Source organism: Antechinus flavipes, chromosome 6, assembly GCF_016432865.1.
Source record: "Antechinus flavipes isolate AdamAnt ecotype Samford, QLD, Australia chromosome 6, AdamAnt_v2, whole genome shotgun sequence".
Lineage (NCBI taxonomy): Eukaryota > Metazoa > Chordata > Mammalia > Dasyuromorphia > Dasyuridae > Antechinus > Antechinus flavipes.
This window is the reverse complement of record NC_067403.1, coordinates 28,135,217-28,160,510: the sequence shown is the minus strand read 5'-3', so window position 1 is coordinate 28,160,510 and position 25,294 is coordinate 28,135,217. Positions and strand designations below refer to the sequence as shown.

The following is a 25,294-nucleotide window of genomic DNA, read 5'->3' as shown; positions in this document are numbered from 1 at the left end:
TCAAACTGAATTCAAGTCTTCCTGAACATTCATTATACTCTATTCAATGCATTTCCTACCTGAAAAAGCATATTTCAAAAAATGGTAGCGATCTAAGAAAGGGAAAGGGGAAAAATCTAATTTGTAAGATGAACAATTCATATATTCTACAGGAAAAGAATGGGGTATTTATTCAAGGTGATATGAAAAACTAAAAATTATGACAATTAAAAATAGTGTACCACAGCTTCATTCTTTTTTTTTTTTAATCATGTTTTTCAAGAAAAAATGAACATGTCTGACCAAACTCCAAAATGAAAAGTTACAAAAAATTACAACATGACACTACTTAGGTCATTAGAAAAAACTTACAGTGAAACGATGACTTTTCAAATTTTTTTTTTAAAAAGGTCTTTAGTATCAGTCGCCTTTTTTTTAGCATAATCCCCTTCTATGTGAATAATAAAAAACCTAGTACCCAAGTTTTAGTCATGTAAAGGAAATATAAGAAAGCACATAATTCTATTTAGATTCTATATGTACAAGGTGAACTCAATACTCTTGAATATATGCTCTGACAAAATTTGGGACAATTATAAGTCAAAGAATAAAAATAAGCACAGCAAAGTACACCTCATACAATAAAATAGGTTTAACACAATTATTGTAAACAAGGACTAAGTGATGACGCAAAAGACAGAAGGCATCTGCTCACCCTGGGCCAAGTTCCACAAACACATGTGATTGTTTTCTCCTCTCTGGCAACCCTCCAAATAGTTATGGCTATTTACTGAGAGTTTACAGAGCATCAGTAGCATTAACATGAAAACCAAATGGTCTTCTGAAGTATCCTTGAAGCTCAAGGAAGTTCTAATGCCTGAGTGGTAGGCAAATAAAATAATGAAAAGTTGGATGAATAAGATTCCATAATATTATTAAGCAAGCCTATTTTGCTCATTACTCCAATCAATACAAAATTAATCAAAACTAACTTGCCAATGCCTTTAACAAGAAAAATAAAATTCAACAACAATTTAAATGGCTAAAATCCATAAATATTCCTTATATTCATTGGATTGTTATAATATGTTTAGTTTTGGAGATATAACCACAGTCAAAAGGACAAAATGAAAGCGTCTAAATTTCTGTTCTATTAAGTTTGGCTTTACGCAGGGCTTTGTGCTGGATTATTATAAACAAAATAGTATTAAGTAGTGGGCACATGTAGCCACATGGACCACACACAAGACAACATTTATTCTATGTTACTGACTTGAACCAAAACCAGTTAGATTTGGACATCTGCCATTTAGGATGATTCATTATTAGAAAAAGAAATCACTCTTCATTAGAGACAAGTACAATTACCTAGATAGTTTAAGTCTTATAGAGAACGCCAAACCCAAATCTATTTGACTCCCCCCCCTTGAGAACCATAGCAATTTGATAAAACCTTTAGATTTGGCTTTCCTAAGGAAGTGTTTTTCTGATATGCAATATCCTCAGGAAATCTGGATCAACCTCCTTATGTCCAGTCTTGAGTTCCCTTACCAGAAACCATATGAACTTTTAATGTTATTCATATTGGATAGTAAAAGTCTAAAGTTACTGTGAAGGTTCAAAGTAGCATGATGGGTGTTTTATAGCAAAAAAGACCCATGTAATGAATTAACACCACTCTCCACTTTCCTCCAAACTTGCATGACAGGGTTAATACACAATAACTATTCCCATCCCTCATTTTGCCTTCTTTGGGGGAATATCTAGATTAACAACATTTTTTAAATAAGTTTTTATTGATATCTTTTGATTATGACATTACTATAGTTTTCCCCTGCTTTCTAGAACTTGGTTTTCTCAAAGACCTTAAAGTGAGAATGGATTTTCCACAAGGTCAATATAAGTACCTAAAAGAAATGAAGCAAGGGATTTTAAAAATGAAATTAAAAACTAAAAAGGAAAGGATTGAAAGGGAGAATGGTAAACCTTACCCAAGAAATAAAGAGTCGTTGAATTATTAGACTACCAAAAAGAAATCAATGAGTATGAGACATCAAGATTGAACAATAGAATACTAAATAGTCGATATCAAAACAGCTGGAAATAGGTCAAAGAAAGATCATTTAAGAATCACCAGACTCCCAGAAGTCCATAATTAAAAAGCAAACAAACCCTAAATACAATCATGAGGTAGAACCAGCTCAAACTGGCTAATAGCTTAGAAGTACCAATTGTTAAATTTTCAGTGTGAGAATTTATACCTCAGAATTTAGCAAACTCTGCAAATTGTGGCTTGGTTTACTGTTTTGTTGAGTTCTAGACTTTTAGAAAGTGATAAAGAAAATGTTAATATTTAAGTTAAACATAAAAATACACATTTCCCCTTTGCATATATCCTCTTCCTCTAACCTCCCACAAAAAAGTTATTTACTAGCAAACAATTGCTTCAACACTATATTTTAGGAAATCATAAGGGAAAACTATGTATGTTTATTAGAACCAGAACACAAATTACAGAATGCCTTAATTCATATCTTAAAAGAAATCCTAAAACGAAAAATCCCAGGAATATTATAGACAAAATTCAGAGCTCCCATTAAGGAAAAAAAATTACTGCAAGTATCCAGAAAGAAGAAATTTTAAATATTGACAATTCATGATCAGTATCACACAAGACCAGATACAATTACTACAAATAAGAGGAAACCTTGGAGTACAATATACAAGACAAATATAATGTTACAGGAGAAAGGTACCTTTACTGGAATAAAGGATTTTTCAGACATTAAAAGAAAAAGAACAAAGTTGAATAAGAATTTTAAAATTCAAAACACAAGTGTCTAGAGAAACTCAATAAGATAAGTTTGAGTAAATGTAAAGAGTTGATGATGCAGGGCTAAGATATTCTAAAAGGGGGAGAAGAAACAAGTATCCCTTTAAAACTCAAATGTCTTTAAAGGAATTGAGGGAATTACTAAATCAGTAAACAGTACTTCTAAGTATTAGAGAAGGGGAAAGAGATAGCAGGATTAAAGAAATCAACTACTATAGAGGAAGGAAGAAGAAAGTGAACTTTTAATTTTTTGTAACTGAAATGGAGGAGGAGAGAGTAAGAAGAAGAAAAAGAAAAGAGGAAGAAGCATTGAGGGGAAAAAATAATCACAACAGAGAATGGGAAAAGGATGAACTCAAAACTCTGACCCCAAATAAGGGTGGGAGAAATGACCACAGTCAGGGAGTGATGCAATTTGGCCTCTGAGCAGTTGCTGCAAGAAGTGGGTGTGAAACTCAGAGGGAGCCCCAACCTTTACAGATGTCAGAGCTCAGTCTAACAAAGCTCCGCCATCTCCCTGGTGGTGGGGGTCCTCCCTCCTACTGCCTAAGAGCCTTACCACCTTCTGGGGAGGAAAAGTTCATATTTATGAAGCAATTAAGCCCAAGAATTCTAGCCATGTGATACCTTTGTCCTGCTTTCGGCTTTTTTTGTCCTGTCCAGCTTTACCTACTTCCACCTGGTTTCAGGAGGTCCCCAGTTCTGCTCCTCTTAACTACTCCCAGTTTCCCTCCACTAGAAGAACATAACTGTTTTCTCACATGAATCACAAAGAGGAAGAGAATAGCAGAATGGATTAGGAATCCACAATCCAACAACAGGTTGTTTTAACATTTGACACTAAGACCACTATAATCACAATGAGATCATTTGCTCATCTAGAGCCAAGTCAACAACATAGAACTGCAGGTAGGGAGGGAAACTGACACTGTACGGAGACAGAAGAGGGCCCAGGAAAGAGCCCCAAGAAATATCCACATTAATGGAGCACAAGGTAGATCTGCCATCAAAGAAGTCTCGAGAAGTGGTTTACTGGTCAGGAGACCCTGAAATCCAAGCCAGAGTCACAGCCCAAAAAGCATAAAAACACCAAGTCATACAAAAAGTAAGAAAAAAATGAGCAAAAAAACAACCACCATAAAAAAATTACCTATGATAGGATAAAAGCACAAATTTAGAAAAGGACAATACTGTCAAAATGGCTGCAACGTAAAAAGAAAAATGTGACTTGATCTTAGGTCCCAGAAGAACTCCTGATAGAGCTTAAAATGATTTTTAAAAAACAAATTAGAGAAGTAGATGAAAAATTAGGAAAAGAAATTAGAGTAATGTGAAAGAATCATTTAAAAAAGTCAATAGCATGGGAAAAATTATACAGAAATTTATTGAGGAAAATAATTCCATAAAAAAATAGAACTGGACACATGGAAAAAGTACTTAAGTTCACTGAAGAAAATGATCCTTAACAATTAGAACTGGACAAGTGTAAGCTAATGATTCTATAAGACATCAAAATATGGTAAAACAAAATCAAAAAAGTTAAAAAGAGAATGTGAAATTTCTCATTGGAAAATAAGTGACTTAGAAAACAAATCTAGAAGTGTTAACATAAGAATTATTAGATATCTGAAAGGCATAATTTAAAAAAAAAAAAGGAACTGGACAACATTTTTCAAGAAATCATCAAAGAAAACTGTCCTGATATTAGTAGAACCAGAGGGCAAAACAGAAATTCAAACATACCACTAATCACTATCTGAACGAGATTCTCAAATAGAAAACTTCCAGGAACGTCATAGCCAAATTCCAGAGCTCATAGATCAAGTAGAATGCACTACAAGCAGCAAACAAGAAACAATTCAAATATCATGGAGCTACATACAGTCAAGATTACATAGGATTTGGCATCTTAAAGTTGGAGGGGTTGGAATATGGTAACTAAAAGCCAAAGGAATTAGGATTACAACCAAGAATTACTTGCCTAGCAAAACTAAGTATAATCTTTCAGGGGAAAAAATGGATATTTAACAAAATAGAGAACTCTAATGAATTTCTAATTAAAAGATCAGGACTGAATAAAAATTTGACCTTTAAAGACAAAGACTCAAGGGAAACAAAAAAGATAAAAAAGAAATGAGGAAACATGAGAAATTCAATAAGATTAAACTATTTCTTTATATAGAGCAAGATAATATTTGTATCTCAATTACTACAAAAGTAATTAGAAGCAATATATGTTGATAGAGAGTGTGGATATAAAGTGACATTGATACTCCCCAAAACCAAGGGTGAAGAAAGGTTGTGAGGGTGAGAAAGAAAATTGCACTAAAAGAAGGAAGGGGGAGATAGAATGGGGTAAATTATCCTCCATAAATATAATTTTCTAATAAGAGAATATAAGAGGTAGGGTGGCAGGCAAAGCTTAAACCTTATTCTCATCAACATTGGCTCAAAAAGGCAGTAACATAACACATTCAGTTGGATATAGAAATATGCCTTATCCTATAAGGAAGCAAAAAGGAATGGGGATAATAGAACAGGGAGGGGTGGGACTGATAAAAGGGAGGGTATATGGGGAAAGCAGTAAACAGAAGTAAAGCATTTGTGAGGAGGGAAAGGGTAGCCTGAAAAGGGGAGGGGGATAAAGAAGTGAAAACACCATGAAGGGAAATACAGTTATCACAACTATAAATGTGAATGAACTAAACTTACCCCTTAAATAGAAGCAGACAGCATAAATGGATTAAAAACCAGAATCCAACAATATTTATTTACAAAAAACACATTTGAAGTGAAGAGATACATATGGAGTAAGGTAAGGGGCTGAGGTACAATCTATTATGCTTCAGTTAAAGCAAAGAATTCAGGGATAGCAATCATAATCTCTCAAAGAAAAATCAAAAATGTATCTACTTGATAGAGATAAAGAAGGAAATTATATCTTGCTGAAAGGCAACACAGGCAATGAAGTCATATCAATATTAAGCATTTATGTACCAAATGGTATAGCATCTAAATTTCTGAAGGAGAAGTTGAATAAGTTACTAGAAATAGATACTAAAACTCTATTAGTAGGGGATCCTCAACTTTCCCTTCTCAGAACTAGATAAAACTAACCAAAAAAAAAAAAAAAATAAAACCAAGAAAGAAGTTAAAGAAGTGAATAAAAGTCTGGAAAAAATTAGATATGATCAATTCTGGAAAAAAATTAACAGAACAGAAAAGAATATGCCTTTTTTGTGGCAATACATACCACATACACAAAAAATGACCATATATTAAGGCATAAAAACCTCCCAACCAAATGCAGAAAAGCAGAAAAAGTTAATGCATCCTTTTCAAATGAAAATGCAATGAAAATTACATTCAGTAATGGACAACACAAAGAGATTAAAAACTAACTGGAAAATAATCTAGTCCTAAAAAAGAAGTGTTGCTGTTAATTACAACCATTTGTGTCTGTTTCTCCTTCCTATCCCAATTGGCTTCTGAAATTCTGATGAACTTTAAATTTTAAGAAAAGCATAAACAATGAAGGAATACCAATATTCCAGAAGAGGGAGAAGTAGATAACTCAGGGGACCCTTTGTTTTCTGATCTTCCATATAGATAATACGGGCCTATCTTCCAAGAAAAAAGTAAAAGAACACTTTGTTCTCTGAATTATTTATTTTCTACCTGAAGATATATAACCTCTAAATGAAGGCATCATCAATTAATCATAGCTGAGATTTTTAGTTCATAAGGAAAAGGTAGACATCCTGGATAATTGTGAGAAAATACAATATACATGCTTACTTTGAACTATCGTTATCATTCAAGCCCTGTGGTTAAAATTTAATGGATAGTAATAGTAGCTTCCTCAAAGTCAAATCCATCATTCATACTATGAGGAGTGGGAGGGCAATGTCAAAATCAAAGTAAGGGAATACCAACTAGGATGATGACTGTCAGGAGACACTTCATGTACATACTCAAACCACTATGGCACTTGTGAAGACCTATCCAATACGTTACTGGATTCTGACAAGAACACTGATTACGTTAGCCCTCCAATTTTTGTGATACTCGAGTCAGAAGAAGGCAGGGCAGCACAAAGTTACAAACTGGCCCTATGAGAAACCTTCATAATGATCAGCGGATATAGAAAACAGGAAAAGTAGTCCTAACCTTGTGTTCTACATTTAGTAATCACCTACTATGCTCCCAAATACGAAAGCAAATCATAAATACCAATATTCTACCTGCTAGGAATGAAATGCTTCAGTGCAGATGGCTCTAACCACTTAAAGGAGAAAGCCCACAGGTGCGACTGAAATGGACTGAAGATATGAATGTTTTCCTTATGTGTCAATATTATAGCATAACAAACTTGGAAATATCTTATGTTACAGGTAACTTTTGGTCAAAGGTATCTTTAACTCCATTTCATTTTGAAGATCAATCATGAAAATCATGAAAAATAACCTCATCCCTAAACCTAGATTAGACAAATTAAGAAATGAAACAAATATTCACTGCAAACTTGAGAAATTATTCCTAAGATATTTTACCCACTTATATAATAATCTACAGAATAAGAAACATGAAACAATAATAGCAAGTCTTGGCTCATCCCTGGATTATTTCTATTTGAACCCCATTGAAAAATGGTAAGAATGACTATGATGATGATGACAACATTTTCATCATCTGAGTAAATAAAACTACTTTGCTTACAAAGCCTGTCAATACCAGATCTGAGTAATTACTTCCTTACATCAAGTCTTCCCTCTTCTGGGAATACTAAATTAGGTTTTAGCAAAGATCAGGCTTTAAACACTACTCCTGTCACCCACTAGCCCTATGACTTTGACCAAGTCATTAACCTCTTAGAATGAGTCAGTTTTCTAAGATACAAATTTGCTGAGCAGGTGCCAACATACATTGGTAAAAGAGTTGGTACTTAATTTGGAGTTCCCTACACCAAAAATAAAGGCAATAATGACAAAAGCTGGCACTTATATTGCATTTTGAAGCTTGAAAATGGAATTTCATTTATATTCACAAAAACTATTGTGAGCTGAGCCTGACTCAGGCCAGTCTCCTGATAGTTTAGTTTCACTATCAGAACAAAATGAGATACTTGTTAAGTCATTCAGCAGTTAACCAAAAGAAATTTACTTAGCCGTAACAGTAGATGGATGTTCCACAAGCACAAGCATTGAGGCCATCTCGAGTTGTTCAGTTGAGCGAAGGGGTCCTCCTTAAATTACCCATTATGACCTACCAGCCAAGAATCAGAATACCCCCAGAATTCCTAATGGCTGCTTTGTTCTCAGGTGACTAGGCTATCTTAAAAGAAATCATCAGTATCAATCATGAACAGATTGATTATCTAAATTTCCCAGTCTTTACACTTCATTGCTGAAGGTGAAAGTCCCTTGATACATATGGATAATGAGAGCCCTGCTCTGCCAATCAATAAATAACAAGATAATTAGAAGGTTCTTTGAATAAGATACTCCAGGGAGAGCCATTGTCCAATTATTAATTTCTAAAAGAAAATGACTTTCTAGCTAAGCACAGAATTAGCCCTAATCATCTATCTGTAATCCTGACAGTATTTCCTCTAGGTTTTTAAATGTATTTTGTGTCTGCATCTGATGTGACTCATGAAATGTATTATCAGACCTGTATAATATGGTGGAAGTATCTGGAACCTAATTTAGCTAGATCAACCCAATGCTTAAAAAACCAGCAAGACAATTGTGGCTATTAACAAGAATCTAGAAACCCCAATCTTCCAAGTGGCAGACTTGAGAATTGTTGCAGATTTAGTGTTTTTCCTGAGATGACTGAGATATTGAAGAAACAATGGAAGCTCCCGTAGGTCATGTTTTGAGATGAGACATTACCCCAAATTACAGAACTCATTGGCATTGTGGATGACTCGTGGAAAGCTTGGACAACTGATTTCAGATAATTTGTTTTAATCTAAAAGGTGCCAGATCATCTCTTATGGGAAGAGTCACATTTTCCTTTGAAAATTAATTCTTGACAGAAACTGGAAACTGAGTGGCTACTCATCAATTGGAGAATGGCTGAATAAATTGTGGAATATGAATATTATGGAATATTATTGTTCTGTAAGAAAAGACTAACAGGATGATTTCAGAAAGGCCTGGAGAGACTTACATGAACTGATGCTAAGTGAGCAGGACCAGGAGATCATTATATACTTCAACAACAATACTATACAATGATCAGTTCTGATGGATGCAGCCATCTCCAGCAATGAAGATGAACCAAATCAGTTCCAATAGAGCAGTAATTAACTGAACCAGCTACACCCAGCAAAAGAACTCTGGGAGATGACTATGAACCACTACATAGAATTCCCAATCCCTCTATTTTTGTGAGCCTGCATTTTTTATTTCCTTCACAGACTAATTGTACACTATTTCAAAGTTCAAGATATTTCATATCTTTTTATACAGCAAAATAACTGTTTGGACATGTATACACATATTGTATTTAAGTTATACTTTAACATATTTAACATGTATTGGTCAACCTGCCATCTGGGGAAAGGGGTGGGGGGAAGAAGGGAAAAAGTTGGAACAAAAGGATTTGCAACTGCCAATGCTGAAAAATTACCCATGCATATAGCTTGTAAATAAAAAACTATAATAAAAAAATTAAAAAGAAGAAAATTAATTCTTGAGGGGCAGCTAGATGGTGCAATGGAGCACCAGCCCTTTAGTCAGGAGGACCTGAGTTCAAATCTAATCTCAAACACTTAATACTTCCTAGGTGTGTAACCCTGGGCAAGTCACTTAACTTCGACTGCCTCAAAAAAAAAAAAAAAAAAAAAATTCTTCGTTCCAAACATCATCATTTTAAATGTTTTCTAATTCTATTAAAACCAATAATAAAACGCTGACATTAAAAACCCCCCAACCCAACAAATCAATGTTCTAAACAGGAAAAACAAGCCACAACAAATTTATTGTGCTTCACAAAATATTTCCCTTCTCCCTCCCTCCCTTCCTTTCTGAATGGAAAAAAATTGATATTTCTTCAATAAAAGTATAAATTAACCAACATATGGGTTCATGTTCCTGTTTTCCCCTGCCCTTCCTCCCTGGCAAATAATTGCCAGAATATGAGTGGACAGAACAATTCTGGGAAGGTATAGAACAGACTGACCTACCCCTTATCTACCCAGCCCATACATTGAGAGCACATGTCTCAGGGTCAGCAAAAGGCATGTTTTAGTTTAAATCAGAATTTATGTATTGCTTCCCCATTTGGAGCTTAGAATGTAAGATCACATTCTCATTCAATGGGAGGGGGGAGGGGAGAGGGATTAATGTTGCACCAGAGAAGATTTATTGCCTTTACTACCTGTGCTCGAGCCTTACTTCCACCTCTCGTATGGTGGGGGTGATACCCACTTCTCATGAGAAATGAATAAAACTTTCTCTTTACACCTTGAGAGATCTCTGAGATTTATTGGGTGGGTTATGTACCACACATTTCCCTCCCTCTGTCCTCAATGGATATCATACCCTTCCCTAAGGATGCTTTTTTTTTTTTTGACCTCTGAACCTTCCCAAGTCATTCTGGCTTGATTTCTTTCTTAAGAACCAAGACCTTAAAAGAACTCGAATTCTCATTGGGCATCAACAGCTCCCAGGCCAAGCCCCATATGGTCACTATTTGGGTCCAGAATGACTCAGAATGAATGTTAATAACAATCATTTTTGCTTTGGGCAGAAATGCTGAGAGGCTTCCCTTCTCAGATTTATTTGCTTATTTAAGTTTTGTTTTTTGACAATGTGAAAGGAGATTCTTTGCCTTAATATCTATCTAAACTTAATTATTGAACTGAGACTTGTTGAAGACCTTAGCTTAAAAAGGTCATCCAGGGTCATCTCCAGTTGTTCTGATCTCTCTCTGGCCCCTGGTCCCAGATGGTGCTAGAGGGAAAAGTGAGGCAGGTGACCCTGCAATTCAGTTGCATGTCATGGTGTCACTTCCTGGATGTCATGATTCTTTTTGAGAATGAAGAACAAACAAGGGACAACAGAATATAAACTATTCCAGAACCTTAAAAAAAAAATGAGCAGCTGCATCATCTCCTGATGTCATCAAGAAATAATGAAGTTTATAAAATCTGGTGTGAGACCTAATTTAGCTAGATCAACTCAAGAACATTTAAAGATAAAATATGAACAAGAACAGGAAAAAAGACAGAAAATTAAATTACCTAAAACATCAGTAACTACTGATATATTTGGACTCAAGTATCAATCTCCATTGTGAAGTGTGTGTGTGTGTGTGTGTGTGTGTGTGTGTGTGTATTTGTCTGTCTGTCTGTCTATCTGTTTGGAGAAGTGACAATTGTGGTGCTAAGAAGGAATAAAAAATAGGATTAATAGACTGGACCAACCACAAGTAGAATAAATCCATATTAGAGGTGACATAACTTGGAAAGCATCAAGGGATCAAGTCTAAAGATATGTGAAAGAAAGTAAGACACCAAATGATTTGAAAAGAATCCAGCATGGTAACAGTACCCTCAGAAGGCAATGGAACATAATAAATAACTACTGACCTACATGTCTCCTTTCTTACTTTTTCAAAAACTTCTTGAGAATGGGTTTACACAGAAATCTAGGGTATCTCTGAAGCGTCAATGATTATTATAACAGATCACATTTTCAGTGTTACATGGCTGAGAAAAAGGTACACTAAATATGGTATATTTAGCAATTTTTTTAATGATCGATAAACAGTAAATATGGTATATTTTACTGTTTATCGATCATTAAAAAAAATTGCTCCACATAATAAACTGAACTTTAAAGGCTCTCCTCTAACAAAGTATCTCCTTTCCATGATATTGGTGCTATCCTTGATTCCTCACTCTTCCTTAAACAACCTTGCTGATCCATTGCAAAATCTGTCATTTCTCTTTTCACACAGTTACCACCCGCGTTGGGCTCTCGTCCTCTCATTTGGACGACTGCAAGAGGCTTCGCTCCCTCAAGTCTTCCTACTATCCAATCCATCTTGCTGTTCCCACACTACATCTCCCATTTCTACACCAGGCTCTGGCTACTTTGACTGGAATACTCTCCCTCTTCAGCTCTAACTTGCAGAAATCCTATTTCTTTCAAAACTCTGCTCAAGGACTTTCTTCAAAGGCTTTTAGCCTTTCCTGATTCCCCACAGCTGTCAGTACCCTCTATACCAAAAAGTTAATTTGCATTTGTCTTATATTTTGTACATACTTATTATGTACCTGTCATCTCTTCCAATGGAAAAGTCAGCTTCTTGAGGGCGGTTGCATTTTTTGCCTTTGTTCAACTGTGCCTCGAACATAGGAAACACTTGAAAGATTGGAGACTGATTTACAAGACACGACAGATCAGACAGATATAATGCTGTACAAAAACTACCTCATTGGCATCGTATGAGACATAAAACATGGAGCTATATGCTTTCCAAATATATGTCTATATGTAGTAGAGAGTATACATGAAAGAGGAATCCTGCAGATAGGCCTATTGGCAAATGACACTGAAGTTATTCATTAATTCCCAGAATACCCCCAAACTCCTTAATAAAAACCATAAGCATTCAGTCTGAATAGTGTGAACAGAAAAGGCAAGGGTATGGCTGGGTATGGTGGTCTATGCCTACAATCCCTGCTACTAGGTGGACAGTGGGGCTAAAGATAATAAAGTGTTCACCCTTGGGACCTAAGGACCACCAAGTTCTCTAAGAAGGCAACTGAGCCAGCAAAGGAAGGAAGTGGGAAAAGGAGGAAAGGGAAAAGGGAGGGAAGGTATGAATAATGTCTACAAATGCAACTAGATGATCAATGTTACCAGTGAATAGTGACTTCAGGCTGGCAATGAGCTAGACAAACCATGAACTGACTGGGACAAAGAATTGGGTTGCATTTGGGAAACTTCAATGCTTACAAGGATCCCAAACTGCTCACTAATGCAAAAACATTTTTAATAACAGTTTTCTGATGATGCTGTATGGTGATGAACTGGAGAACAACACAATTTCAAAACAAAATCGTGGGTATTCAAAGGGTAATGAAGAGATGTAGCCACTGTAAATAAATGCAGCATATTAACAACAATTACTTGTTCACTAAAAGTGAAACAGAAAATCTGTGGTTTATAAAGCAAGTTTAAAAGATAAAGTCTGAATGAATTTTGTAGTGACAACCACAGAATGTTAGAAATCTAGAAAAAATCTTTAGCATGTTGAAAGGTCCCTCTATGGAAGATTTATACAGGTGGATGTGGATAAAAGCCACAATGGAGGTGGTGTAGATAGGTAGTTATAATCTATACTATTGTTAGAAGTACCCATAACAATCACAGATTCTTTGAAGTATTTGAAATACTTTATAAAATGAATACTTTAAAATTTTTAAAAAGGCCAACAAGCTCCTAGAAAGTTAAGGGCTGCCATCCTTGCTTGTTATGAGATCAAGATTATCTTGTTCTTTTGCCTCTTTTTATATCTTCACTGCTTACCACAATTCCTGGAACACAGCAGGCACTTAATAAATGTTTCCTGCCTGTAGCCAAGAAATGTCTTCAAGTTGATATTTTACTGAGGTCTTGAATCTGCAAAAGTCATTTACAAAACAATTTTAACAGTTAAAAATTCCCCCTTGTCAATTGTATCTCTTCAAGATTTCCCTGCAAAGGGCACCTAACTCTACCAGAATCTTCTCCTCCTTTGTAAGCTTTTCTTAACGTAAAAGTAATGTGGAATATTTAAAAGAATTTTTCTCAGAATATAACACACATTTTGATGTTGAAGTCAACAAACACTCACTGTTTGTATTGTATTATGTATAAAACACTGTGCTATGATCCAGGCAGAAAGAGGAAAAAAGGACATAGTTCTTGTTTTCAAAGAGCTCACAATTTATTGGGTGGTAAGGTCAGGACACACAAATAAATGAAACAGAAATATGTTAGGCCAGGAGCAAGTACATAAAACAAACAGTATTCTGAGGAATTTGAAGAGTGGAGGATTACTTCTAGCTAGAGAGATCAGGAAAGTTTTCATAAAGAAGACTTGCTAGGTCTGGAAAGATTTCAATAGGCATATATACACACACACACACCACACAAACATAGAGATCCATCCATATGTGTGGGGGCATTATTAAGCCTAGGAGAGGGTCACTTTATAGATACAGAATTTTGTAGTTACAAATACATTGAGCAGTGAGGCGATCCAGTTTGACTAGAGCATATGGCTTGTCAAGGGAAGTACCACAGAATAAAGATGGGCAGAAAGAGGGACCAGATTGTGATGGCAATCATCCATGTACAGTAGGGAAAGAGAAAGCCAAGAGGGTTGGTGTGACCACCTAAAGAGAGTTTCAAGAAGGCAGCTAAGGACAAAGTCTTAGGGAGACCATTACAAGCTACCCTTTTAAAAAGAAGATTTAGAGTGATGATTCAAGAATATGTAAACCAGTTATACCAATATTGCCTTCAATTGTGACTTTACAGGAAGCAGGGAGAAGCGCAGAGAAGAAAATTAAATAAGATATCGAGGGAATCTGAACTTTAACTTTTGTTCTCCGTACCCACAGAAATAGGCTGCCAAGTACAGTTTTAGAAGATTGGGGGGCAGGGGGGGGAGGTTTAAATCCCTGCAGAGTCAGGGACAGAGTAGGATGGCCAGAGAATAGGGACACTAAGAAAGAGGTTAAAAACACTGAGAACCAATGATACCAAACAAAAAACAAACATGTACACACACACACACACACACACACACACACACACCCTACTTCTGGCAAAACAACTACTGATATCATTAATTTCTAAACAGATAACAGCAACCACATCCTGTTTTAAGTTTAAAGCAAAAAAAGGCATTCTGCAACAGTCTACATATTTGTACATTAAATTGTTTGGTTTTTTTCCCACTTTAAAAAATATATCCTTGATATTCCCTAAAAACGCACAACCTTAGCAATTATCTACTGAAAGTATACCGCAAACATGAATTCAGGGGGTCAAAAGTACTCCACACAATTAGAGCGTCCTAAACCACCTCATCCAATCAATGGGGATTTGAAAAACGTTTTTTGCTCCCATCCTTCTCCACGGCCGGGGTGGAGGTGGGACGGGGGCAAAAAAATACAAAAAAGATGGCTGTTTAATTAACTTAAAAGAAAAAAGTACTTTCCCCATATTGCTCAGTCCCATTAGGCCCGCTACCAGTCCCGCAGCTAGTCTAACTCTCAAAGTTCTGACTTACACTACTACCACAGAGGACTGGTCCCCACATCCAGCTTTACCGTATTTAAAACAAACACTCCGTGACAAACAAGTGTCTCCCATTTATAAAGTTCATCCAATAAATCCCTAGAATCAAGAACTCATTGTATTAGATTTTCTCCCAGTTGTCACACAACCTAGAACAAAGTTATTCATCTGTTCGACAAAAAGTATCTAACAGCTGCATGAAATAAAAATAGCAGCACAGCAACAGCTCTCCACGTCCCTGTATATTTTTCACCCCAAAATTACGCATTGAAATTTGGAGTACATTTCAAGCACGCTGCCAGCTATAAGGTCCCTTTTAATCTTTTGGGAGGGGGAGGCAAGATTTCAAACTATTTTTATTAGTAGTAAAACGACATTATTTTACATAAAAAAGTTTGAACCCATTAAAAAGAAAACATTCCCAAAGACGCCCAGGTGGCATACAGCAAGGGCTTAATCAGTGCCGGTGGCCCTCCCCCCGCCCGCCGCGAACTTCGCCCAACTTAGTGTCCCAGGGTGGGACGGTCCCACGCACGGGGGGGGGGGGTTGCTCCGCGCGCCCCACCGGTCGGTGTCGGGAGCCCCCAGGCGGGGATGGGGGCGGGGCGTGGGGATAAGTGCGCGCACGTGGGCTCCGTAGCCCGAGGAAGGGTGTTCGGCTCCGGGTCCAAGCCCCTGAGGGGAGGGAGGCACACTTACCCAAGGTCCAGCGTCTCGGGCAGCTCCGCTGGCTGAGGGGAGGGGGAGGGGATGGAGGGAATAGGGAAGAGAGGGGAGAGAGGAGGAGGAAGGTGCAGGAAGAGGGGAACCGAGGAGGAGGAGGAGGAGGAAGAAGAGGGGGAGGGACAACGGGAGAGGGAGGAGGAAGAAGAGGAAAAGGAGGAAAGGGAGACGTAGAGGGAGAAGGAAGGGGACGGGGAGGAGGAAGAAGAGGATGAGGGAGAAGGGGAAGGAGAAGAGGGGGAAGAAGATGGGGAGGAGAAGGAGAAGGAGGAGGAGGAAGAAGAGGAGGATGGGGAGGAGGGGGAAGGGGAAGGGGGAGGAGGGGGAGGGGGAGGAGTCAGAGTAGGGATGCTCTTCAGCGTCTCTGGGGCACTCCCCACCCCCCTGGCCCAGGAGGGGAGGGTCCGGGGGCTACTCCACGATAACTTCCTTTCCAGGAAGCCTAAACGCCCGGGGTCGGAGGGACAGTGGCGCCACCGCGGCACCCTTCCCTCTCCCCCTCAGGCGGACCGCGCAGAAAACGGAGACGGAACGCTTTCGGTGGCCCTGAGGAGCGAGGGGGAGGGGCGAGGAATTCGGTCCCGGCAGGATGAGCCCCTCCCCGCCCCCTGTACGGCCCCACCCCCATCCCGGATGGCTCCTCCCCCTATCCGTGGTGCTCCGGTGGGCGGGGCTGAACACTGGGCGCGAGGCCGGTTGTAGCGCGCGGGCGGTGTTCTGTTTACCCGTCAGGCCAACCGCTGTTGAGGGCGGTTTGTGGTGGCCGCGAGGGTAGAGGGGGAGGGGAGACGTCACGCGCGAGGCCCCTCCCCTCCCCTCCCCCAAGCAGAGCCGGGCATTCCTAAGAGGGAGGGGCAAAAAAGGATACCTCTTGGGGGCTGAGGGAGAAAGGGGAGAGCCTGCGAGGGTTCCCGTGTCAGAGGCAGCCCGGGGGCGGGACCGCATTCCCTTCCCTCCCTGCCGTCACACGAAGCGGGACCCTGCGGAGGGGAGGGCGAGGGACCGGGCCCAGCCGGCGAGGGGGCTCTCCTCCAGCCTAGCTTCTGAGCCCCCTCCTCTGGGTTTGTAATTAAGCAGTCGCCCCTGCGGAGCTCTCCGGGAAAGGCGGGAAGTTCAGGAGGTGCTCCGCCCAGTTCGGGTAGCTGCGGGGGCGGGGCTGAAAGTAGCGGGAGAGAAGCGAGTTCGAGGCTAGCCCACCATCCCAGCTGGGAGGAGGCGGGGAGCTGCGGCCTGTGGGCGGAGCCAGGGCCCGCCGCGTGCCCCTGGTACGCCTATGGCCTGCCTGGCGAGCTCTTGGGCACGCAGCGGGAGTGGGGCGCTCCGGGCCTGGCTTTCTTCTTCTGTAAGAGCGAGAGGCCCCTTCTGGCTCTACTGCTGGCCTGTCCAGGGCGGGGGAGGGAGGGCTGTTTCCAGTTCTGGGCTCCCGTCAGGAAGGCTCTTCTGCAAGGCTATCTAGAACTCGAGGAGTTCCAGTCCTAGAGTCCCATCAGGAGGGCCTTTTGCAAGGCTCTGCTACGGGACCATCTAGAACGGGAGGGGATTCCAGTCCTATAGTCCCATCAGGAAGCCCCTCCTGGCTCTCTTGACCGCTCCAGAACCTGGGGAGATTCCGTTCTCATGTCCCGTGATCCGTGCTGCTGCCATTCCGCCAAAGAGAAAGTCAGTCCCACTTCTTGGAAAAAACCCTGGAGCAGACGTCAAAGCCCGGAGTTGATGTTGGTTCTGGCAAGCCTTCACCTCATTGAGCCTCCATTCCTTTAGCACTAGCTGGTCCCTAAGAGACTGAGCCATCAAGTAGTGGCCCTTGGTTCCCGAGCTTACCCGTCACAGAATGGACTGACTCCACTTGGGGAAGTGGTTGAACAAGGCTAAACTAGAGGAAACAACATTAACTGCTAGGAAACAACAATGGCAGATGGAGTCTTTGGGGTGCCCTGTTAGAAGTTAGGAGCTGACGGGACTGAGAACTGGAAGGCAGAACATCCCAGACCCTCTCTCCTCCCGCTCCCTCCACAAAAAAAGCTTCACACCAAGCTGCAGTGTGAAAGATACCCCACCTCACACATACAGATGATTATTAGTTTTTATTAGTACTAATTAATATCATTATCTTTTATGATTTTTACTGCACTATTTTTAAACATTAAGGATGGAAATAAAAGGTCACACCTTTATTAATTTGACGCTACTTTTCAGCCTCAGGATCAGTATCTATATGAGAGTAAACTTCTATACTCAGAAGGGTCAGGGATTTCATTGATAGGAATTCTCTCCAGCAATGCATATTGCATTTCTTTTGTGCTCCCCCCTCCCATTCTTGACCATATTCTTCCATAAGAACTGCACAGATGGCCCACCCACTGTGTCCACTAGCTATCCTTCCATAATGCTTTGTTATTCACAACTTTAAAATCCTTAGGAATTGTGGTCTTCCAAGATTTGCAGCCAGAGTGCTACCAGGAGACCATTTGTTTTGAAAAGAAGGCTGTGCTCCATTTCCCAAGTTCAATTTGTCTTGCTCTCTTTCTTCTATGCCATTCCGGGCCCACTTCATTATCTATTTATAGTTTCCACTCAGGTATTTGTACAGTACTAATTACCAACTCAATGGAAGGGCTAGCTAGCATGTATTACGTAGTCTGGAAGTTAGGCGTTTCATCTATTTAGATTTCCTATAGAGATTGTTAGGCTACTTCTTGATTTCTTTATTCTCCTTATTGAAGAGGCCCTGTAATGGTCTGGGGATTGATGAAGTGTGGAATAATGGAACAAACACTGGCCATGGGATAAGATGTCCCATATTCAAATCCTACCTCTAATAACTTATCTCTGTGGCTTAGGCCTCAACTTTATTCATCTGTTGAAAATGAGGAATTAGACTCGCTGACCCCTGGGGTTCTTTCCAGGTCTGGGTCTTTGTGCCTAATAAATAAATACCTTTTGAAATGAAATGGTTACAGGGAAGCTTGGATGATCTTAACACACTTTGCTTTTTTAATGTAATCAACATGGGATAAACAGCAGGATTTGGTAGTCCCCAAACCTTTCAGTCAGTTGTATGACTAGAACAATCTGGCCCGCTATCCTGCTGAAAATTCTTCATGAAAGCCTGTTTGTTCCCTTTTCATATTTTCAGCAAAGATACACTTCAAAAAGACAATGCTAAAGGCAAATGAATTGGATAAAAGTTTTCAATGTGACACAGAATTTTAATAGTCCAAAGATCTATGATTTCCTTGGTCTGCTCCCCTTTCTAATGGGGGGGCCCTGCATTTGCATCTAATAGAGAGAGATGATCTGATATAGCTTCTAGGGGAGACAGCAATGATTTTAAGGTCTGCTGTCCTTAGGGGGCTTCTGTTCTAACAGTAAGTCAGTATTCAAATCCAACTTCAGACATGTTGTGTGACCCTGTGCAAGTCACAACTAACCAACTAAAAACTTAATCCAATTGATAGTTGTTAAATGGAACTCATGTGCAAGGGGGCCCCCTTCTTTTACTTTTACTCCTGTACTTAACATTAGAATGCCTGGTAGAGGGTACACATTCTAAGCTTCTTTAATGGTACCAGAGAACTGTGGAGGATGGAGCATTTGAACTCACAAGGGGTAGTCTAAATTACACCTCCCTAGATGTACGGATCAGGAGATAATCACTGAGTTGTGTGTGAAAATTCACCATCCTTTGGCCACCCCGATGATGAGTCTCTCTGACTCATGCTAAGGTGACAGATCTACATTCTGCTGACAAGCTCATAGTCAAAATCTTTACATTTTGGTAGAACCTTCCAGAGCATGTACTGTTCTGGCATAATCTTCAGGAATCCAGATTCAATTTCCATTATAATGAGTTACCAGAACAGTGGATGAAAAGCTTTAACATTCCATGGGACTTAAATGGTCTGGAGAACATACATTTAAATCATTTTCATTTTTATACAGAATCATGCTCACATAGCCACCTGGATACTCTGGAACATTAAACAGATCTGGAATAATCGCTTAGTTTCTGAAAAACAAAACAAGCAACGTCACATTAAGTCTATCACAGTTTTCTGGCTGAGACTGATAATTATGAAAAGGTAATATTTCTTATCTTCTCAATGTGAAGAAATAAAAAGAACCAATTAAACATAGCGTGATACAAAATTTAAAACCTAGATTCTCCTTGTGCCTTGGATAAAATAAATAAGTTTATTGTGTTTTTTCATCACTGCTAATCTAGATGTTAAATTATGGTTCATTATGAAGTTCATAGTTTCTACCCATCAGAAATAGGGAGCTTCACTATGAAGATCATATGGCATTTTATAGATGAAATGCTTTGTGCCTATTGCCTATGGCAACCCTTAAAATGTCTGAAACAATGCCAAAGAAAAATATAGATACTTCTACAATTTGTTAGTGGGTTTTATTTCAAATTTTTAATTCTGTGGATTGATAGTACTGGTCAGTTACATCATGGATTAGATAAGCAATTGGGAATAAACCTGAGAGCCTTACCTCCATTTTAAATATTTATGGAAAAATGTATTCCTGAATGCCTTAAAATTTGGAATGCTAGGAATAGAGAACCTTAACTCTGTTTTCCTGAAAAAAAGAATGAAGCTTCCATATCTCTATTGATAGAATAAATGGGCAAAAGAACCAACCTTTCCTACAATGAATCTGGGGACAGAATGGGGATTTCTGCTCCCTCTATATATAGAATAAGACCCTTAAATGATTCTGCCTGGGACTCCAGAAATGAATTCAACATGACTTAAGTTAACTTGAGAATAAGGAAGTATTCAAAAATTGGAGACTGCTTGTATCATGGACTCTTATTAGTGTTCCATTAATTTTAATTTATAATGATGTTGATTATGAATCTTTTTACATGATTAAAGAGCTTTATTGACAGTTGGCAAACAGTCCTGCCTCTTAGTGAATGGGTACTCTAGCAAATAAATGATTTGGCACTGGTCCCTTTGTCTTGTTTCCCAGACAAACAAAAAATATGTAGAATTTTGTTATATCAGTTTTATTGGCAAAGTCAAAATCCTAAGAATTGAGGCCAACTGAGGAAGAGTGCTACTATTCCAATTCCTGCTTAGGATTTGGTTTAGGAGGCCCTTTTTCATTCAGATTCAACTACCAACAAATATTTATTCAGTATCTACTATATAGTTATACAGTATCTCTAGAGAGAACATCGTACTCGCTACTAAGGAAGATAAATGTTTCTATTCTTCAAGGATATATGGTTTTATCCATGAGGATATTCATTGATTCAGATGATTTCTACCCACAATAGATGGTTTAATGAATTACTCTAAAGTGAAAAAAAGCATTTGTGCATTAATCTTCTAATAATGAGCCTTTCTAAACTAGTTTTAGGGAAGTACAATATAGTCTACTGTCTGGATCTGTACTCGTACAGAGTTTTTACAGCTTGAGAAAATCTTACCAGTTTAGACTCCATTATCCAGAAGCCATCATGAAGAAACTGACAGACTATACTGATGAGCTTCTCTGAGCAAATTTTGACTCAGTTTTCCATAAACCCTTAAAACTAACAATATCAAAGGCCTTGGCAGATCTCCAAGTGCTGTACAGACTTCCACCCTGCTCCTGGAATCGTCAGGCAGTAAACACCTTATTGGGGTTCCTCAGCTCCTCCTGGAGCCACATTGGCTCTCAGGTAGATGACTTTTCTCCAGCTGTAGGATCAGCCTTTTAAGGAAGACTGGCAAGAATCTTGCCAGCAACAACTAATAGAGAGACCCCTTTGTGATCATCACAGGACAATCTATTCCCTTTGCCTTTTAGAGATGAAACAGCTCTGTCTCACTTAAATCCAATTTACGAATGGATCAAGAGATCACTGTATCATTTTATCATTTTTACTCTCAAAGCCCTGTGGCAATAGGCCAGTGATGAAGTAGCAGGTAAGGATTCACTGGGAGCTGTGGTAATAACTCTGCACACAGGTGGCCCAGACCGTGAGATGGTCTTCAGACTGGGAGCAGCCATGGGATTCGGCAGTCCCCTGGGTGTCTGAGCAGCTTTGTGAGGATTGCACCACTCACCTCAGGGGTGAGGAAGGGACTGGACAAGGTCCCCTAAAAACTGCTTACCCATCCCTGGCCTGACTACTGCAGCAGGCAGGCATCCCACCTGCGTTCGAAACACAACTTCTGCAAAGTCGATTCCCTTCACCATCAGGACGTGGATGTGTGCACACTTATAAACAATGTAAAATCCACTAGGCCTCAAAGATGAACAGCTCTTGTTCAAGAGAACTCCATAAGTATCACATCCAAATAGCAGCCTTGAGTGAAACAAGGCTGGCAAATGAAGACCAGATTTTTCTGGAGTGGTCTCAGTGAAAGGGAGTGCCATGAAGCTGGTGTAGGTTTTGCAATCAAAACTAAAATAGTGGGACAGGTAGATGGCACAGTGAATAGCACGCCAGCCCCAGAGTCAGGAGAAACTGAGTTCAAATCCAGCCTCAGACCCTTAACACTTGATACCTGTGTGATCCTGGGACAGTCACTTAATTGCTTGGAAGAACTCAGTTTATCATAATTGATCATCACACAATGTTGCTGTTACTATATACAAAGTTCTCCTGGTTCTGCTCAATTCCCTCAGCATCAATTCATGTAAATCCAAAAGCCTTTTTTCTCAGCGCATCTTTCCCAGGATAGACTGCCTTCCCAACCTCAGCACACAAGTATTATATAATAAATAATGCTAAAGATATTTTTTGAAGTTAGATTAATCCTTCTAGATTATAATTTCTTTTACGTCTTAATGAGGGGTTTCATTCTTCTCCCTTTTTCTATTCCTACTCTTCTAAACAGTATTCCCAGTTCCCAGATTACTAAATCATGAATACTAAGAATGTTGCCATAGCCTAGCAAGCAATAGTGCTAAGAGTGGGGAACCAAAAAGCCTTCATACTTTCTCCAAGGCCATTAACTGAGTTATCAAACAGCATCCTTTGACCAGAGCTAGTTCTTAACTCATCTTTAATCCTTTGGCCACAATCATAGATTGCTATAAGGCTCAAAAGAGATAATATATAGAAAGTAGCATATTTAATTAAGTACTTGAGGTTCTATAATATCAGGGTAGCTATTTTGTCCACCAAATGCAGATCACAAATCCCCTATGTCTGGTTATTGAGAAATAATGTGCCTGGAGAAATCACTTTGAATTTAACAAGACCGGGGCTGAGATGAGACAGGCCCAAATTCAGTCCCCTTCTGGCTTAGTTGTATTTCTCTGAGCTTGTCCTGAATGGTGTACTGTGTTGGCTTGGTTTTTTATAACTCTAGGACACCACAATGTGACATCAAAAGAGAACTTTAGGAGAGCCTTCTTTCTGGAGGGTCTAACCCAGAGAATTCTGGAGGTTCTGACCCAGAGGGCACATCTGACCCAGAGCATTCTGGAGGTTTTGACCTAGAGAGCATTTGAATATCCACAATCTGCTCTGCTTGGTGGCCAACTCACCGGGAACCTGATTCTGGAAATGAGTAAGCATGCAAAGTGTTGTATGACTGCTTCCTTCCTACTTGCTGCACAGTGAGGAAAAGCCTTTTAACTGGTTTCGGAGCCTGAACGGAGGGTATATACAAATGGGGGAAGTGCAGGGTTGCCTTTCCAGGCTTTATCTCCACCAAGGTTGCCGGGAAGCTGGTGGGGAAGCCGCAGTGGTGTGGAGGTCTGGATTGTGTTTCATTCTTTCCTGCTCCCAAAAGGAAAGCTTAGGAGTGCAGGAGACAGAAAACTTGTGGCTTTGGAGACACAACAGGGGCTAAGACCTGGAATCAGCAGCAGAGCTTGATGGCAGCTGGGAGTCCTGGGGAGCACTTGCTTGACCCAGTTCAGCCATGGATCTACCTAATTGCCAAGATGCCATTCCCTGAAAGCAAGGGAGGGACTTGTTGGCTGGTTGAGCCTTACTTAAGCTTAGTGAGAAGAATGTTTCACAGCCACCCCTACAAGCTGGAGCTCACTTTCCCTAGGGCCTGGGAAGTTGTGGGAAAAGTATACTTTGACTCAAGGAAATGTTTTTGTGATTTGGTTCTTACTACATCTTCTCAGCAAATATCTCTTTAAAAAAGCCTTTTGATATTAATAGGACAGTAAGGATATCGCTGGTCAAAATTGTACTAGGGACTAATCACCAGTTAGATGACATTGAAAAGATATTAATTGGACAACTGATATTGAGAGGAATGTGTTGGCTCAAGCTAATAACAGGAAAAGGCACCTCAATACTTTAGTTACCCTTACAGTTCTAAGGGAGAGATGTAGCTGAATTCTGGAGAGCTACTTTGCTGGTACAAGTTGAGTTGGGATGGGAAGAGGGAATCCTGAGCTTATATGGACTATATATATAAATTAGTTATTATCTTAATATCTTTGTTTCTGGCATGTAGTCCTAAATAAATATTTTTGAATTGAATTGAGTTTGATTTTAAAACAAGAGGAGTTGAATTATCACTAATTGTTGTTTTTCTTTGTTTGAAAATTTTGTTTTTCTTTGATTGAAAATGCTACTCTTTAATTCATAGCCTACCAGGCAAAACCTGTTCGATATCTAATCTTTTTCTTAGTGATAATAAGCAATAAGCCCCTGGTAAACTAAAAATTAATTAACACTTTACTGATGGTTTATGATTCCTTATAAAGAAGACACAAACTGAAAGATTTCTTAACCATTCTTCTGGTTTTGTCTCCATTTTATTCGTCAAAAAATGAACACTCCCCTCTACCCGTTTAAATTATGGTCTATATAGTGTGGCTAAATTTAGCACAATATGCTTGTTAGCCACATTTGCATGTAGTGGGAATGATTCTTGGCTGAGTAACAAGCAGCTGACCTGAAATGGAAAGGCACTGGGTCAATAGGAGGTGTCACTCATGATACACATGCTAAAACAAAAAGCGACAGTCTAAACAACATCAGATTTTTTTTCACTCTTCCATTTAGCTAAGAAAAATCAGGAAGTACTAGTACCAGATCCTGTATTTTAACCGTGTCTAAACTTAAGCAAAAATTTGATAGCACATTTTTTCAGTTAATAAGCATTTAAGTGCCTACTTATATACCAGACATTGTGCTAAACTCTGAAGATTCAAAAAAAAAAAAAAAAGACAAGAGGTCTCTGACCTCCATGAGCTCACAATTATAATTTGATAAGATGCAAATAACTATGAATAAATAAAATTAATAGAGGAAAAGCACTAGCATTAAATAACATCAAAAAAGCTTCTTGAAGAAGGTAGATTTTAGCCAAATGTGAAGGATGCCCAGAAAGCCATGAGGCAGTGATTAGAAAGAAGGGCATTTCAGACATATAAAGTTGATAGGGACCCATTGGAGTTCATCGAATAGGAGGGAGGAGACTTAGTCATGAAACATCCTAATCTTAACTTTAAGCAAAATTAA

General features: G+C 39.1%; 1 protein-coding gene across 2 annotated transcripts in view; it reads right to left on the bottom strand.

The window, feature by feature from the left end:
- Positions 1 to 16,267, bottom strand: part of KLHL5 (kelch like family member 5) — an 89,637-nt gene extending 73,370 nt beyond the window's left edge. The window contains exon 1 of one of the 2 annotated variants that reach the window (XM_051967618.1): positions 15,823 to 16,267. The gene's annotated coding sequence lies outside the window, so the exon portion shown is untranslated. Of the gene's footprint in view, positions 1 to 13,362; positions 13,443 to 15,822 lie in introns of those variants that run through there. The other variant, XM_051967617.1, reaches the window with a different exon arrangement.
- Positions 16,268 to 25,294: the final 9,027 nt, after the last annotated feature.